Source organism: Macaca mulatta, chromosome 3, assembly GCF_049350105.2.
Source record: "Macaca mulatta isolate MMU2019108-1 chromosome 3, T2T-MMU8v2.0, whole genome shotgun sequence".
Classification (NCBI taxonomy): domain Eukaryota; kingdom Metazoa; phylum Chordata; class Mammalia; order Primates; family Cercopithecidae; genus Macaca; species Macaca mulatta.
The window spans coordinates 1,792,126-1,808,300 of NC_133408.1; the positions used below are offsets into that span (position 1 = coordinate 1,792,126).

At 41.5% G+C, this 16,175-nt stretch overlaps 1 protein-coding gene and 1 long non-coding RNA gene across 15 annotated transcripts in view; both read right to left on the reverse strand.

Annotated features, from left to right (window-relative positions):
* PCBP3 (poly(rC) binding protein 3) overlaps positions 1-16,175 on the reverse strand; it is a 286,185-nt gene that overhangs the window by 162,797 nt on the left and 107,213 nt on the right. For 7 of the 14 annotated variants that reach the window (XM_077995359.1, XM_077995354.1, XM_077995355.1 and 4 more), the window contains exon 2: positions 10,435-10,470. The exons of the other annotated variants lie outside the window; for them this stretch is intronic. The gene's annotated coding sequence lies outside the window, so the exon portion shown is untranslated. The remainder of the gene's footprint in view (positions 1-10,434; positions 10,471-16,175) is intronic. 14 annotated transcript variants of the gene reach the window in all.
* LOC144339582 (uncharacterized) overlaps positions 1-16,175 on the reverse strand; it is a 150,060-nt gene that overhangs the window by 26,672 nt on the left and 107,213 nt on the right. The gene's annotated exons all lie outside the window — the stretch shown is intronic.

The window sequence follows — 16,175 nt, forward strand, 5'->3', positions numbered from 1 at the left end:
TCTGTGTTTTATTATCAGCACCATCCACAGTTACTCCAGTGAACAGCTGTCCCCATGGAAGTCCCCACAGCCCTAAACTGAGGCCGATATCTGGACATGAGGGGCCTCCTAGGGACCGGCCAGGAGGCAGGAGCCAGGAGACAAGACCCTGACCCCTCAGGAAGGCAGGCAACGGAAGAGTCGCGCTGGCAAACCCCCCAGGACCAGAATGGCACTGTCCTCAGTGCCCTCACCAGTCCTAGGAGCCCCACCGGGAGGGGCAGCGTGCACCCTGGGGGCTGGCAGGCCCAGCCCGCTGGGAGAGCACATTTGCAGCTCCTCACTGTAGCTGCTGACTTGGTTTGACTGAGGGGTTTTCTTTATTTGAGCTGTCCTCCTATTTAACTTGTTGTTTCTACCAACTGCACTTCAGGACCATAATTTTTATGAAACAAAAAATCTGATTACCTCACCTGTTTTCATCTGGCCAATGCCCACCCCAACCTGATGATGCAGATGGCGCTCTGGGAAGGGTTTCCCAGGCCCCAGCCTGGCCACCCTCTCCTCTCACCATAGACATCCTGGCACCCATGGAGGGTCACCCTGGTGCCCAGTCACCCAAGTCCACAGGGACATCTGCTCATGCCTCTCTGTCTACCCCCACCTTCCCCTAAAGGGCACCATCCCCAACTCAGCAGCTGCACTCTGACCCCACACCGTGCTGTCAGGCACACTCATGCCCTCTGCACACATACCAGGTGTCCATTCTATGGGCTGTACACATGGACAGCAGCGAGTCCACATCTCACCACAGGATGGCCCAGGCCCCACGGCCCACCCTGGGCCTCAACCACTGATCCTTCCTGTCCAGCTCCAAGGCTCTGCAGCCAAACTCCCAGACCTCCTCCCTTCCAGGAGCATCTCCAGCATAGCCCCTGCCCGTTCCCAGGAAGCGCACATCTGTCTCCACACTTGTAATTATCACTTAGCAAACACACAGATGATGGCACCACTCTTTCCCTTGCCAGAATGTGGTAAATGGAAAACTAACATTATAAAGCTATTTTTTACATTCTATGATTTGTTTTAAATTAAAAGCATGAAAACACTCTTGAGTTGGCTGACTCCATGTACCCCAGGTGTACTCCTAAGCCCATCTGCCTGCCCACCTTCCAGAAAACTGCAGCGAAAGTTTCTCTGCAAGCCCCCGCCTTCAGCCTGCAGCTGAAGTTTCTGAGAGAGGCTTCATGGTGGGCAGCAGGGTTAACAGAAGTGGTCAGAAATAGGGTCAGAACATGCAGCACCGCTCACTCAGTGGTTAACTAATACACAGCCAGCTTGTTTTGCTCTAGCACAATTGTTGTATTCAAGAAACTCTGTATTACTGGCCGGTCACGGTGGCTCACACCTGTCATCCCAGCACTTTGGGAGGGTGAGGCGGGTGGATCGCCTGAGGTCGGAGTTCGAGACCAGCCTGGCCAACAAGGAGAAATGCCATCTCTACTAAAAATACAAAATTAGCCAGGCGTGGTAGCACATGCCTGTAATCCCAACTACTTGGGAGGCTGAGGCAGGAGAATCGCCTGAACCTGGGAGGCGGAGGTTGCAGTGAGCCGAGATCGTGCCATTGCACTCCAGTCTGGGCAACAAGAGCAAAACTTTGTCTCAAAAAAAAAAAAAAAAGAAAAAAAAGAAACAGAAACTTTGTATTACAAAAGCAATTATCTCACTAAGAACAAAAGGGAGGAGCTAGAGAGCGTCACTCACAAATAATAAAGCTATTTTTTTTTTCTGCAGATGTTTCAACAGGAAAAGCCATGTATGACATTCAAAACATTGTATTAGTAGAAGCTCAATTAATTGTTTAATGCAGACAAAAATCAAGGCTAACTAAAAGCAGATTAAATGATCCAGTGATCAACCTAGAGGTTCCCACGGGCAAAGGCAAATAGAGGGAGTGCCATGAAGCAGCCTCTGGGGAGAGAGAGGAAGGAGGCCTGCCTGAGAATTCGCTCTGTGTGGACACTGCCCACGTGCAACCAGCGACACTCGCCAGGGCGCTGATGAAACCAACCGCCAGCGAGCAGCACAGGAGACCCGTGGGGAGGTCGCGGCCCTGGCTCTGCCACCTCCCTGCTCCGGGACCACACTGATGGGCTCAGGCAGACGATCCTGATGCTCGACCATGGCCGCATCTCGTCTGGGGGTGCCCTCTGCTGTTATTATCCTCCAGGTGTTCAACCCAAAAAAATCTTTGCAGTGAACTTTGCCTCTTCCTGTTTCTCCTGAGGATGCTCCTCTACCCCGAGTTTAGGAGAAGAGAGGGAGAGGAGCAACAATGAACGGCAAAGGAAACACATCCATCCACAGGCAGCCGCTTCGCGCCTTCTCCACTGCACCCTGAGCCCCACGGCTGAGAAGCCACGTCCTGAGACTGTGCCAGCACCGCACGCAGCGCCTGGTGTGTGGTCAGAGCACAGCGTGAGTGGAATGAATGCTGAATAAATAATTATCATCCTACACATCTTCTAAGCCAGAAATAGAGAAATGTTACAGCCCTCAATGGTGAGAACTGCAAAACCTCAGCCCTGCAAAGCATGCCCCATGTAAGGGCAGTGCCACTGCTGCTTGTGCGGCTCAGCTGACTGAGCGGAAAGCCAGAGGGGGCACCTCTGGAGAGTTACCGAGCACTGCTGCTCCAGTGACCAAACGTCCAGCCTTCTAAGAGGTATGTGTCAACCTCAATCCTAAGCAAGCAGCAAGAAGATGTAGATACATACTGTCTCTTTAAGCTAAATTACCTAGAGAAAACCTATTGTAAAAGAAAAGGCAATGAAAGTAACCACAAAAGTGATGAGACAGAAAAGCCAGGGCTCATATGACCCCCTGGAAGGTTTGCCGCTGGCCTTACCTACAAGGCAAATGTGGAAAATCCGGGAAGTCCTCAATGACAGTGAGGTGGTTTGAGAAAATGCCCACAAATTGTTGGATACATCTCTCTTAAAAATGCAGAGCACAGGCCGGGCGTGGTGGCTCATGCCTGTAATCCCGGCACTTTGGGAGGCTGAGGCAGGCGGATCACTTGATGTCAAGAGTTCAAGACCAGCCTGGCCAACACTGCAAAACCCTGCCTCAACTAAAAATAATAAAATACAAAAAAGTTAGCCAGGTGTGGTGGTGGGCGCCTATAATCCCAGCTACTCAAGAGGCTGAGGCAGGAGAATACCCTAAACCCGGGAGGCAGAAGTTGCAAGTCTGAGCCAAGATCACGCCACTGTACTCCAGCCTGGGTGACAGAGTGAGACTCTGTCTCAGAAAAAAACAAAGAGAAAGAAAAGAAAAGAGAAGAGAAGAGAAAAAAGGTGGAGCACAATTCCCTCCCTTAACAGTGGACTGACTTGGTAACGCACATGGAAAGAACACAGTGTGGCAGAAGGGACAGGGTGTGACACCTGAGACTAGGACACGCAGGCCCCGTGACCCCTCCTTGCTCTCTCTCTCTCTCTCTCTCTCTCCCCCCAATCGCCTGTTCAGGAAAAGCAAATGGCAATGCCACACAGACACGCACGCAGCCCTGTGGGGAGACCGCAAGGTGCTGGGCTGAGTCCTCCTGCCCTTGCCCTGCGAGAGTACCCTGGAAGTGGGCTGTCCAGCTGGTGTGCAGCCTCAAGAGAGACCCCAAGCCAGACCCACCCATGAAAGCTACCCCTGAATTCCGGACTCATAAAATCTCTTAGATAATACATAATTTGTTGTTTTAACCCACTCTGTTTTGTGTTGGTTACACAGCAATAGAAAATAAAGAAAGGAGGCAGATAAAATCGATGGCGAAACGATTGCAAAGAAAACCGAATACACAATGCATGAGCCTGCGTCAGGAACGACCATGCGTTCCACAGAAGAGTCGCACAGAGAGAGACTAGTTACAAGATGCTGTCAGGATAACGGGAGCTCCACTGGGGCAGCTGGGCTTTCCGACATCCTCCCTGGTTGTGGTGGCAGTGGTGGTGTCTGCTCCAGGTCAAGGCTGGCAGAGAGGAGAAGGGAGGGCCAGCGCCTCAGGCAGTCACTGCACCCTCAAGGCCCAGGACACCCACGGCCACAGGACCAGCATCCCACGGCTCACCTACTGTCCTCACCAGAGACCAACCACACCCACAGAAAGGCCAAGAGGCATTCTGGCAACACAAACCTCACTAACAAAGAAACACTATTTGAGGAAAGCCAATGTGATGAAAGAGAGACGCCAGACTGAAAGGAGGGACAGTCATCTGAAGGAGGGACACAAAGCAGGCGGCAAGCGCTAGTTTACACATCCAGGGTGACCATCACATGCTCTGTCCAGGCAAGAGAGGCAAGCAGCCACCCTGAGAAGGAAAAATGCTGTCAAAATAGAAACCCAATATGTGAACCTAAGAGAAGAATCTAAGAGAAGAATAGACACAGCTTGCGAGCAAACAGACAGTGAGAAGATGAAGCCAAGGCAGTCTCCAGAATGCAGGTGACGGGAAAAAGAGAAGGTAACAAAGATCCAAACAGGTCCAGAAGGAATGACTATGGAGCGGAAAGAAAGAAAACAGCATTCAAAAAAGCAATAGAATAAAATTCCCCGAGCTAAAGAAATAAGTCTTCAGAGTGAAAGGATCCAAGGAACAATGTCCTGCTTTAGTTCAGAAAATCCAGGGCTGAGGAGAGAGCCCTGAAAGGCTCAACGTGGCAACATTGTGTGCTAAAAGACAGTGGAGTTCTGAGGGGCAGCTCTTTCCACTGAACTTTTTTTTTTTTTTTGAGATGGAGTCTCGCTCTCTGGAATGCAATGGCGTGATCTCAGCTCACTGAAACCTCCGCCTCCCAGGTTCAAGCGATTCTCCTGCCTCAGCCTCCCGAATAACTGGGATTACAGGCACCCACCAGCACGTCAGGTGAATTTTTATATTTTCAGTAGAGACAGGGTTTCACCATGTTGGCCAGGCTGGTCTCAAACTCCTGACCTCCAGTGATCCGCCCCCACCTTGGCCTCCCAAAGTGCTGGGATTACAGGCATGAGCCACCGCACTCAGCCTCAATGGAACTTTTAAATCATCTAGCTCATCAATATTTTAGACATTTCCAATATATCTGGATTTATTTACTATTTTATGTTGTGTTTTCTACTTTTCTTATCTTTCGGTGTTCAAGTATCCTCTCTTGCCTTCTTTTGGATTTTTCTCCCCATTATACATTTTTTTCTTTTTACTTTTTACTCTAGACTTAATTATACAACTTATCAAAGCCTAATGTCCCCACACTCCACCCACACAATCCCAGGACCTTAAAACTCTTTAATTCCATTCCCTTCCCGCTGACATGACCTTGGTGTCAATTATGTTAGTTCCATCATTTGTGGTTTAGTCCAGGAGACATCTGCCTCAAGCCTGTTCAATTCACTCACAAGCATACAACTTTGTTTATAATGCCTTCTTAGAGCTCAGACTTTCCATAGAAGACAACCTTCTCTCTTCCTGAAATAGGTCCTTTAGAAATGCTTTTAGTAGCCAGGCATAGTGGTGCATGCCTGTAGTCCAGGTACTCAGGAGGCTGAGGCAGGAGAGTGGACTGAGCCCACGAGTTCGAGGCTGTGGTGCACTGTGATCATGCCTGTGAGTAGCCACTGCACTCCAGCCTGGGCAACATGGTGAGACCCTGTCTCTAGACAAATAGAAATGCTTTTAATAAAGTCCTATAGGTGTCAAATTATCTCCACTTGTGTTTGTATAAAAATGTGTTTATTTTTCTATCATTCCTTAAAGATATATTAAGTATATCAGTTAGTGCAAAAGTAATTGCAGGTTAATGGCAAAAACTGCAATTACGTTTGCACCAACCTAATAGAATGTCATTCTTTTCTCTCCGCATGTTAGATATTATCCAGCTATCTTCTCCTTTCCACTGGTGCCAGTAAGAAGCCATGTCAGCCTTAATGGTGCTTCTTTGAAGGCAATGTCTTTTCTCTCTGTTAAGAGCTTGTACTTGTCTTTAGTGTTCCAGAGTTTCACCATGATATGTCTAAATATAGACTTCATTTCACCAGGTTGGTATTTGTTAGAGTTTTTGAAACTGTAGATTGGTGGCTTTCACCCACCCTAGAAAACTGTTAGCCATTATTCCAAATGTTACTTTTACTCCATTGTCCCCCTTCTCCTTCTGGAAAACCAGTGAATTGTATGTTATAACTTGTCCACGTCTCTCCATGTCTGAAATCTTCTCTTGCATAGTTTATATCTCTTTGTCCCTCTGGGCTGTGTTCTGTCTGTCTACTGTGGATTACAGTAAAAACCACAGAAGGAAGGTGAATATGAAAAGAAATGACGAGAAGTACAGAGTAAGAAGGTCTGACATAATATAACTGAGGTTTTCAAAGAAGAGAAAAATAATGTGGCGAAGGTGATATTTGACAAGACAAAAAACATGGAATGTTAGTAGAAGCTGTTCCAGATGATATCAAACAAAAACTCAGATCCACACAGAAAAAAAATCTTATAACAATTAAAGAAACGGAATTCACAGTTGAAAAACTCTCCAAAAACAACAACAACAACAAAAACTCCAGGCCCAAATTACTTTAATGACAAATTCTAATAAACAATTAAGAAAGATAAAACATGATTTCACACAAACTCCTGAAAACAGAAAAGGAGGAAATCCTTCCCAGCTCATTTTATGAGGTCAAATTTATCTTAACAGCAAAACTACACAAAGCCACTTCAAGGCAAGAAAATGACAAACCCAAATCCCCCATGAATATAGATGCACAAATTCTTAACAAAATCCCTTTACTGTAACACATCATAACTAAGTAGGATTTAACTTGGAAACCTTCACTCAACAATCAAAACTCAAAGTAATTTGCCATTATATAGATTAAAAATGAAAAAAAACATACATTATTTTAATTGATGTAGAAAAAATATGTGACAAAATTCAACTAGCATTCATGATAAAATTTTTCAGCAAATTCCTTAACCTGATAAAAAGCTATCATCATATTTAAGGTGAGAAACCAGATGCTTCCCCCAAGAGCAGAAACAAGACAAAGGTGTCCATTTTCACCATCTCCAATCAACATCCCACCGAGGATCCCAGTAAGTACTGCACGAGAAGTAAAAGAAATAAAGAGCCTATGGGTTAGAAACTGTAAAAAAATAATTAGAGCTACAAAACAAGTTTAGCAAGATTGCAAGATACCAGGTCAATAAATAAAAATCAGTTGTATTTATTATATATATTAGCCAAGTAAAACCCAAAATAAAATTAAGAAAACAATTACATTTATAATAGCATGGAAAAGCACAAAATACTTAGAAATAAGTTTAACAAAAATGCAAGACTTGCACTGTGAAAACTATAAAACATGTTGAAAGAAATCACAGAAGGGCTAAATAAACATAAAGCCATCTCATGTGCCTGACTGAAAGACTTCATATTGTTGTCATGACAATACTCTCCAAATGTATCTACAGATTCAAGGCAATCACTGTCAGATCTGCCATTATTTATTGAAATGGCAAGCTGATCATAAAATTCACATGGAATGCAACAATGACAAAAAAAAAAGTCAAAATTTCGGAAAAGAAGAACTAAGTTAGAGGACTCACCCCTGTCAATTTCAAAACCTATAAATCTCCAGGATCCAAAACGTAGTACTGACTTAAGAATATACATAGACTGGTCAGACACGGTGGCTCATGCCACTTTGGGAGGCCGAGGCGGGCAGATTGCCTGAGCTCAGGAGTTCGAGACCACCCTGGGCAACATGGTGAAACCCCGTCTCTACTAAACTACAAAAAATTAGCCAGGCATGGTGGTGCACACCTGTAATCCCAGCTACTCGAGAGACTGAGAGGCACAAGAATCAGTTGAGTCCTGGAGGTGGAGGTTGCAGAGAGCTGAGATCATGCCACTGTACCCCAGCTTGAGCTACAGAGTGAGACTCTGTCTTTAAAAAAAAAGAATATACATAGACCAATGGGTTAGAATTGAGAATCCAGAAATAAATCCTCCCATCTATGGTTAAATGATTTCTGACTAGAATATTAAGACCATTCCATAGGAAAATAATCATCTTTTAAAATATAAAGTGTTGTAATAACTGAATATCCCCATGCAAAATAATGACTCTGGACCCCTACTTCACACCACAGACAAAAATTAATTGAAAATGGGCCAAAGACCTAAATGTAAGAGCTAAGACTACAAATCTCTTAGAAGAAAACACCAGTGTATATCTCCATAACCTCGGATTAGCCAGTAGTTTCTTAGCTATGACCTTAACTGCACACAACCAAAGAAAAAATAGGTAAAGTGAACTTCACTGAAATTAAAAACTTTTGTTTGTCAAAAGGTACTACCAAGAAAATGAAAAGACAATCTACTAAATGAAAGAAAACTGATAGCCATCTTATCTCTGAAAAGTGTCTAGTATCCAGAATATATATTTTTTAAAAACCTACAACTCAACAATAAAAAGAACAAACAATTTAAAAGTGGGCAAAAAATGTGAATAGACATTTTTCCAAAGAAGATATACAAATGGTCAATAAGCACAAGAAAAGATGTTCCACATCACTAGTTACCTGGGGAATGCTAATCAATACCACAGCACGATACTACTTCATAAAGAAATAGAAGATGGGTGTTGACAGGGATGTGTGGAAACGGGAAATGCTAATCAATACCACAGCACAATACTACTTCATAAAGAAATAGAAGACGGGTATTGACAAGGATGTGTGGAAACTGGAACACTCACACAGGTGGGTGGGAATGTCAAACGGGACAGCATCTGTGAAAAACCACTTGGCATCTTCTCAAAAAGGTAAACACAGAGTTAAGATATGACACTACAATTCTACTTCTACATATAAACTCAAGCTAAGTTAAAATATATGTCCATATAAAAAACTTGTACAGGAATGTTTGTAGAAGCATTATTCATAATGGCCAAAAAGTGTAAAAAAACTACATACCCATCAACTATAATGGATAAACCAAATGTGGTCCATCCATACGATGGAATATTATTCAGTCATAAAAAGGAATAAAGTACTAACACATACCACAACATGGATAAACTTTGAAAATATGCTGAGTGAAAGAAACCAGACACCAAAAGCCACATGTTGTATGATTCCATGAATACAAAACTTCAGAGCAGGCAAATCCATAGGAACAGAAAAGAGGAAGGAGTGGGAGTGACTACTCCCGGGGTTGTTTTACCGGTGGTGATGGTGATAATAGCTGCACACACTAGTGAATGTCCTAAAAACCACTGAAGTCTATGGTGTGTGAATTATATCTTAATACAAACAAGATAACATGGAAATAAAAGTTTTACAAACATGCAAATTCTCCCCAAATTGTTCTGCGGACCCAACACTATCTCAATCAAAATCTCAGGGGTCTTTTTTTGTAGAAATTGACAGCTGATTCTAAAATTTATATTTTAGAATCAAAGCAAAGGACTTTATAGGAAAAACAATTTTGAAAAAGACCTACATTAGAGGACTCATTGTACCTGATTTAAAGACTTATTATAAAACTATATAAACAGAACACTTTGGTGCCGGTGAGAAGACAGGAATGGAGTGCAGTGGACTGGAATACAGAGTCCGGACAGATGCCAGCACAGATGGCTGCCTGGTGAAAGAGCAAAGATGACCAATGAAGAAAATAACAGATTTCTGAACAAACAATGCTCAAAGAAATGTACATCCCTGGGGGAAAATGAACCTCAACTCTAATCTTGCACTATATATTTTTAAACTGGCTCAAAATGACGGGGGGTGGGGAATAGATCAGAGACCTAATTAAAAGACCTAAAACTATATAATTTCTAGGAGAAAACAGGAGATAATCTTTGTGACCTTGGGAATGTGCAGAATTCTTAGGACACAGGGAATACAAACCATAAAAGACAAAAATTGACAAATTGTACTTTACTAAGATTAAACACTTCTGTTTCTTTAAAGACATCAAGAAAGTAAAAATTCAGGGCACACTTTAGGATCAAACATTTGGAAAATACATCTGATAAATGGCTGGTATTCATAGTATATAATAAACCCTCACAAATCAACAATAAGAAAACAAACAGTACACAATGTTTTAATTTTAACGGGCAAAATGTATGAACAGACACTTCACCACAGAAGACATACAGATGGCAAACAAGCATGGGAGAAAGGTTCCATATCACACGTCACCAGGAAAATGCAAATTAAAACTATAATGTGATACCACTACATGCCCACTAGAAAGGAGAAAATTTTAAAAGCTGACAACACCGAATGCTGACCATTTATTTCACAAGCAACAGGAACTCTCATGCACTGCTTGTGGGAATGTACACTGACTGGTGCAGCAACTTGGGACAATGCATTCGTTGGGAGTTTCTTACAAAATTAAACACACACTTACCATATGATCTAGAAAAGCCCACTCCTATGTATTTACCTATGAAAAACGAAAACATACATCCACATAAAGACCGGTACAAGAAAGTTTATAGCAGATTTATTCATAATCTCTAAAACTGTAAATCTCCAACTTTCTATCAATAGGTGAATGGATGTATAAATTGTGGCATATTTATCAAAAATTACTCAGCAACAGTATGAATGCATCTCAAAAGTATCATGGGCAAGGGATAAAGCAGAATCAGAACGTCACATACCGTATGATTCCACATTCTGAGAAAGGCAGAGCTGCAGTTAAACAGATCAGCAATTGTCAGGGGCTTCAGGGGAAGGGTCAGGAGGGAACTTTGAGCTGGTGAAAATATTCTGTATATAATATGATTGTGTTGACAGCTAATATCTGCATATATTTGTCGAAACTCATAAAACTGTATCCTTAAAAGGGTGAATTTTATACTATGTAAATTATATCTCAATATACTTGATGTTAAACAAGATACCAAGAACAATCCCAAGCAAGATAAATACAAGAAATCTACACTTAAATGCACCATAGTAAAATTGTAAAACACCAAAGACATACAGATCTTAAAAGTAACCAGAATTTTAAAAGAAATTCCTTGAACTGGCCGGGCGCGGTGGCTCAAGCCTGTAATCCCAACACTTTGGGAGGCCGAGACGGGCGGATCACGAGGTCAGGAGATCGAGACCATCCTGGCTAACATGATGAAACACCGTCTCTACTAAAAAATACAAAAAACTAGCCGGGCGAGGTGGCGGGCGCCTGTAGTCCCAGCTACTCGGGAGGCTGAGGCAGGAGAATGGCGTAAACCCGGGAGGCGGAGCTTGCAGTGAGCTGAGATCCGGCCACTGCACTCCAGCCTGGGCGACAGAGTGAGACTCCGTCTCAAAAAAAAAAAAAAAAAAAAAACGAAATTCCTTGAACTGAGTATTATTTAAATTGAAAGACGGCTTCTCAACAGCAATGGAAGCCAAAGATGGTAGAATACAATCTCTTCCTTACTCTAAGAAAATAATCCTCCACCCAGAACTTCAACCCAGAGGAGCAGGAGTTAGTATTAGTTTCTCTATTACTAGATTTTCAAACTCTCTACTAAACTCTAATGTGGGATACACAGGCAATTACCATTTAAGTCTTTATGTGGCTGTGAGAAGATACAAGGTGTCATGCTAAATTTAAAACTCATGAATATTTTCTAGCTATTTTCTAGCTATGTCAACAAGGAATATTTTTTCAATGCTGCTGAAAATCTGAGATAATTTCTGGTGGGTCACAAATAGAAACACCAGCAGATTTGGGTAGGTTAGCAGGCCTAATTTAAACAACCACGGCAAAAGAAACGAGCCACTGACATTAATCACCAAAATAAAAAAAAACTGTACTGGCAAAGATACAACAAATAAGTCAATACCTTAGATTTCCAGGACACAATTTAAAAGTTTTCTTGGTTTTTCAGCATCAATTTTTTACTGGGTACTTGAACTATTCTTATCATAACCATTTTCATTATGATAATATTATATATATGTTGAACAAAGACTCATCACTACTCCTAAACTTGTACTCCAAGCTTTTTCTATGCCACATGCCAATATTTTTCTATGAAAATTTAATTTTGGAAAGAAGTCTTAGGTAAAACAATTTCAGAATGACTTAATACGTAAAATATATTTTACTTATTAAAAATTAAAAATAAAATACAGGTTTTGAAAAAAAGAAGGTAGAAGGTTTCAGTTAAAAATAGTTTTTTAACCACATTCTCACCACGATGCATTTTAGAAGAAGCATTATCTGTGGTAAAAGTGGCAACAAACAGTAATGAATGTTGTGAGATATGAGTAAATCTAAACAGGCACCAATGTATAAAATGTTAGAGAAGGCTGCAAACGATATTAAAAATACAACAGTTGAGAATGAAAATGCCATTCAAGTCAGGAGAGAATCATCAGAGGTGAACATGTGAGATTCCTGCATTCTCTGGAATGTGGACAGAGTACTAATTCTGGACCTTGATAAATTAAGCCTACATATAAGACAAACACAAACATTAAGAGAAATCGAAATTATACAGTGAAGGAGAAAACTGATGAGTAAAACAGTCATCTGTAAATCAAAAGAAGGGAAGAAAGAAAAAATAAGACAGTTGAGCTAAATAGAAAGTCCAAAATAAAGTGGTAGAATGCAGTCCAAATTACAAGTAATTAAAATAAATGAAAGTAAAGTAAATGTTCTAGTCTTTAAAAGGCAGATTGTCAGGAAGGATAAAACAAAAATCCATTACAACCCATTTTAAAAGATTCACTAACACATAACTCAGATACAGAGATACTGAGAAAAGGGGAAAGAAAAATATATACTAGGCAAATACATCAGACAAAGTTTGCTTTAAAAACAAGAAGCACTAGCAGAGATAGACTACCTTACATAAAGATTAAAAAGTTCAATTTATCAGCAAGATACTACAACAATTCTAAACTTACATAGACCTAAGAGCAAAAATGAACAGAAATATAAGAAAATAGGCAAATCAATTAATCCAATCATACCAGCATATGTGAACACAACTGTCATAGTGGCTGATGTATCAGTTGGAGAAACATTTTTCTTTTCTTTTTTTTTATTTTTTGGAGACGGGGTCTTGCTCTGTCACCCAGGCTGTCATGCAGTGGTACGATCATAGCTCACTACAGCCTCGACCCTCCTGGGCTCAAGGATCTTCTTGAGCTCTTGAGTAGCTGGGACTACAGGTGCACACCACCATGCTCAGCTAATTTTTTTTTTTTTTTTTTTTTTTTTAATTTTTGGAGAGACAGGGTTGCTATGTTGCCTAGGTTTGTCTCGAACTCCTGGCCTCAAGCAACCCTCTCACCTTCAGCCTCCCAAAATGCTGAGATTACAGGAGGGTGCCACAAAGAAAAATATCTATGAGGACAGAGAAGACAAGATTATTAAGCTTCACTTAATGGCCATATACAGAAAGCGTATATTCAAAATTGTAGAATAGATTCCACTCTCAGATACACAGGCCATTTATGATACGTGACCATATGTGAGCTGCCCTTTGACTACAAACACAAAGATCACCTGGTCCACAATGCAGTGAACTTAGAAACTAAAACACTTAAAATTATTTACATATAAACGTATATTTTTACATGGATTTTAAAGCTCTGTGTATTTGGAATTGAGAAACACTTCTAAGTAACTCATAAGCCAAAAAAGGAGTCACAGTAGAAACAAGATAACATTTATAAGTTAAGGATAATAAAAGTACTATATATCTAAATCTATGCACTGCAACATACTTTGAGGGAAATGTACAACTTTAAATGCTTATCTACATTTTTAATTAGCTGAATATCAATGAGCAAACATCCAACATAAATTTGAAAAAGAACAGAAACATGAACTGGAAAAAAAAGGAAGAAATAAAAACATAAATTAATGAAGCAGAAAAACATCCCATAGAAAAAAATCAACAATTGAAAAATTCATGAAAATAAACTAATGAAAAATTAAACTACACAAGTACTAGAATAAAACATGAGTGATTTCCTCTTTAATCTGGGTGTAGAAAAGGTTTTCTAATTGTGAATTAAAAATCTAGATAAAAGACAGATAAATTTGACTATAAAAATTAAAAAATCCTTGGCACAGCAAAATGACATGAAAAAATTTGACAGAAATACTAAATGGAAGAAAATATTTGCAATGTATTCCACAGTAAAATAAATAATATCCCTAAGATACCAATAAATAAATAAATGTTTAAATTGAGGGGACAAAAAAGACCAAAAACTGTGTAGAAAAATGTATAAAATACATGAAAAGAGACATAAAAATGTCCTTAAACATACAAAAAGATGTTCTACTTCACTCACAAGAAGAGAAATGCAAATTAAAACTACACTGAGCTACACTGTTCAGCCATCACTTTGGCAAAAATTCATGAGCTGAAGAACAGACCCCATGGTGTGGCTGTGGGTGGTGAGGGCGGTGGCCACCCCTTGAAGGGGATTTGCAACTGTCTAACTGAAGTAGGAGCACTGAGCACTGCCACTGAACCCAACTATCACACCGCTAAGGCCTTTCCAGGAGATACAGTCACACAAATACAAATGCACAAGGCTATTCACCACTGCACTGTGTGTAACTGCAAAATATCATAAACTACGTCATCATCCCACCATCACGAAACCCAAACGAGGATGCAGCACTGGGCAGCAGAGGAAGCAAAAGGAAGAATGAGGATGATCACTCCGCCCTGGTACAGGGCGACTCCAGGGATGCTGTTTAATAGAAAACACAAAGTACAAAAAGGTAGATGTAGATGGTGGCATGGCACTGTGAATGTAATTAATGCCACTGAATTATACACTTAAAAACAGCTAAAATAGCAAATGTAATGTTATATTCATTTACAATAAAAATAGTAAAAAGAGAACATATGTAGCAAGATACATTATGTACATTTTAGGTGAGAAAGAAGAGAAACAGAAAACATACATATGGAGGGCTAATTGTAAAAATGTGTTTGCCTAGAGGTATGCCAGCAAACGTTTAACAAACAGCTCCTGGGGTGGGAGGAAGGACCTGGCCTGTAGTGTTTGCCAGTTTCCTTCCATGTGCAAACCCTCCCACTGTGGGCGATTGCCAACCTACTGCCATAATGTCACTAAACACAGAACTGGGAAGAGATGTGCAGCTCCAGGAGCTGGTGAGAGACCACCTTGGAACATCACTGTCATGTACAAGGCGTGGGATAACAGGAAGAGAAAGGACATTGTGGGACTCGTCTGTTTTATACACGCAGATATATGCATGTATATGTGCATATATACACACACACACACTTACATGCATGTATATTTACACAGAGGTGTGTATGTGTACATGCACATACTTCCCAGCTCTGACCCCTAACAGTGTTAGAAGCAAAGACACCTGACAGCAATAAGCCTATCTCGTACCCAGATATTGTTCCTTGGTAACATTTTCACACTACAAAAACTAGAGCCCTTCAAACATCTATCTGGTGGACTCCAGGGTTGGGTAGGTTAGGTACAAGATGGACCTGAAACATTATATGGAAAAGTTAGGAAACTGTTTCTTTAAATGAGGCAGATGGTAGCAGGAAGAGAAAGGAAGCTGGGAACTAAAGAGGGAAGGAACCGGGAACTGGTCTGGTGGGCTCCCACTGATCAAATCTAAGAGAATTTGAGCACAAAATCCTCAAGGACAGTGATGAATGAGACACTAGGACAGCGGTGAATTAAGACACAGGAGTCCAGGACAAGAACTTGGTAAGAGATGAACAGATAAGCAAATGGGGAAGAAGGGAGGGGCCTGCTCCCAGCAGATAGCTAAGTCTGCACGGGAGCTGCACAAGCGCCACTTACAGCCATCACAGTAAAGACGGGTCTAGGCAGAAACCAACCACGGCTAAGTCCAGGGGAAATGTCACGAGATGTAGGATTTCCACATGGTCTTCCAGGGGCTTCCTGCAGATGGTTTATTAGTCATGAGTGGTAACCAAAGTCGGGAGAAGCCAAACAGCTCTGCAGTGAGTCAGCAACCTCACACCCCAAGGTGGGGCACAGGGTTGCTCTGCACCTGGCGAGGTGAGGCCCTGAGGAAGCACAATCCCATGGAGGCAGGCACCAGCCAAGCGTGCACCACTGAATCCTATCACAGGAGTCCCCGGACACGCCCCAAAGGAG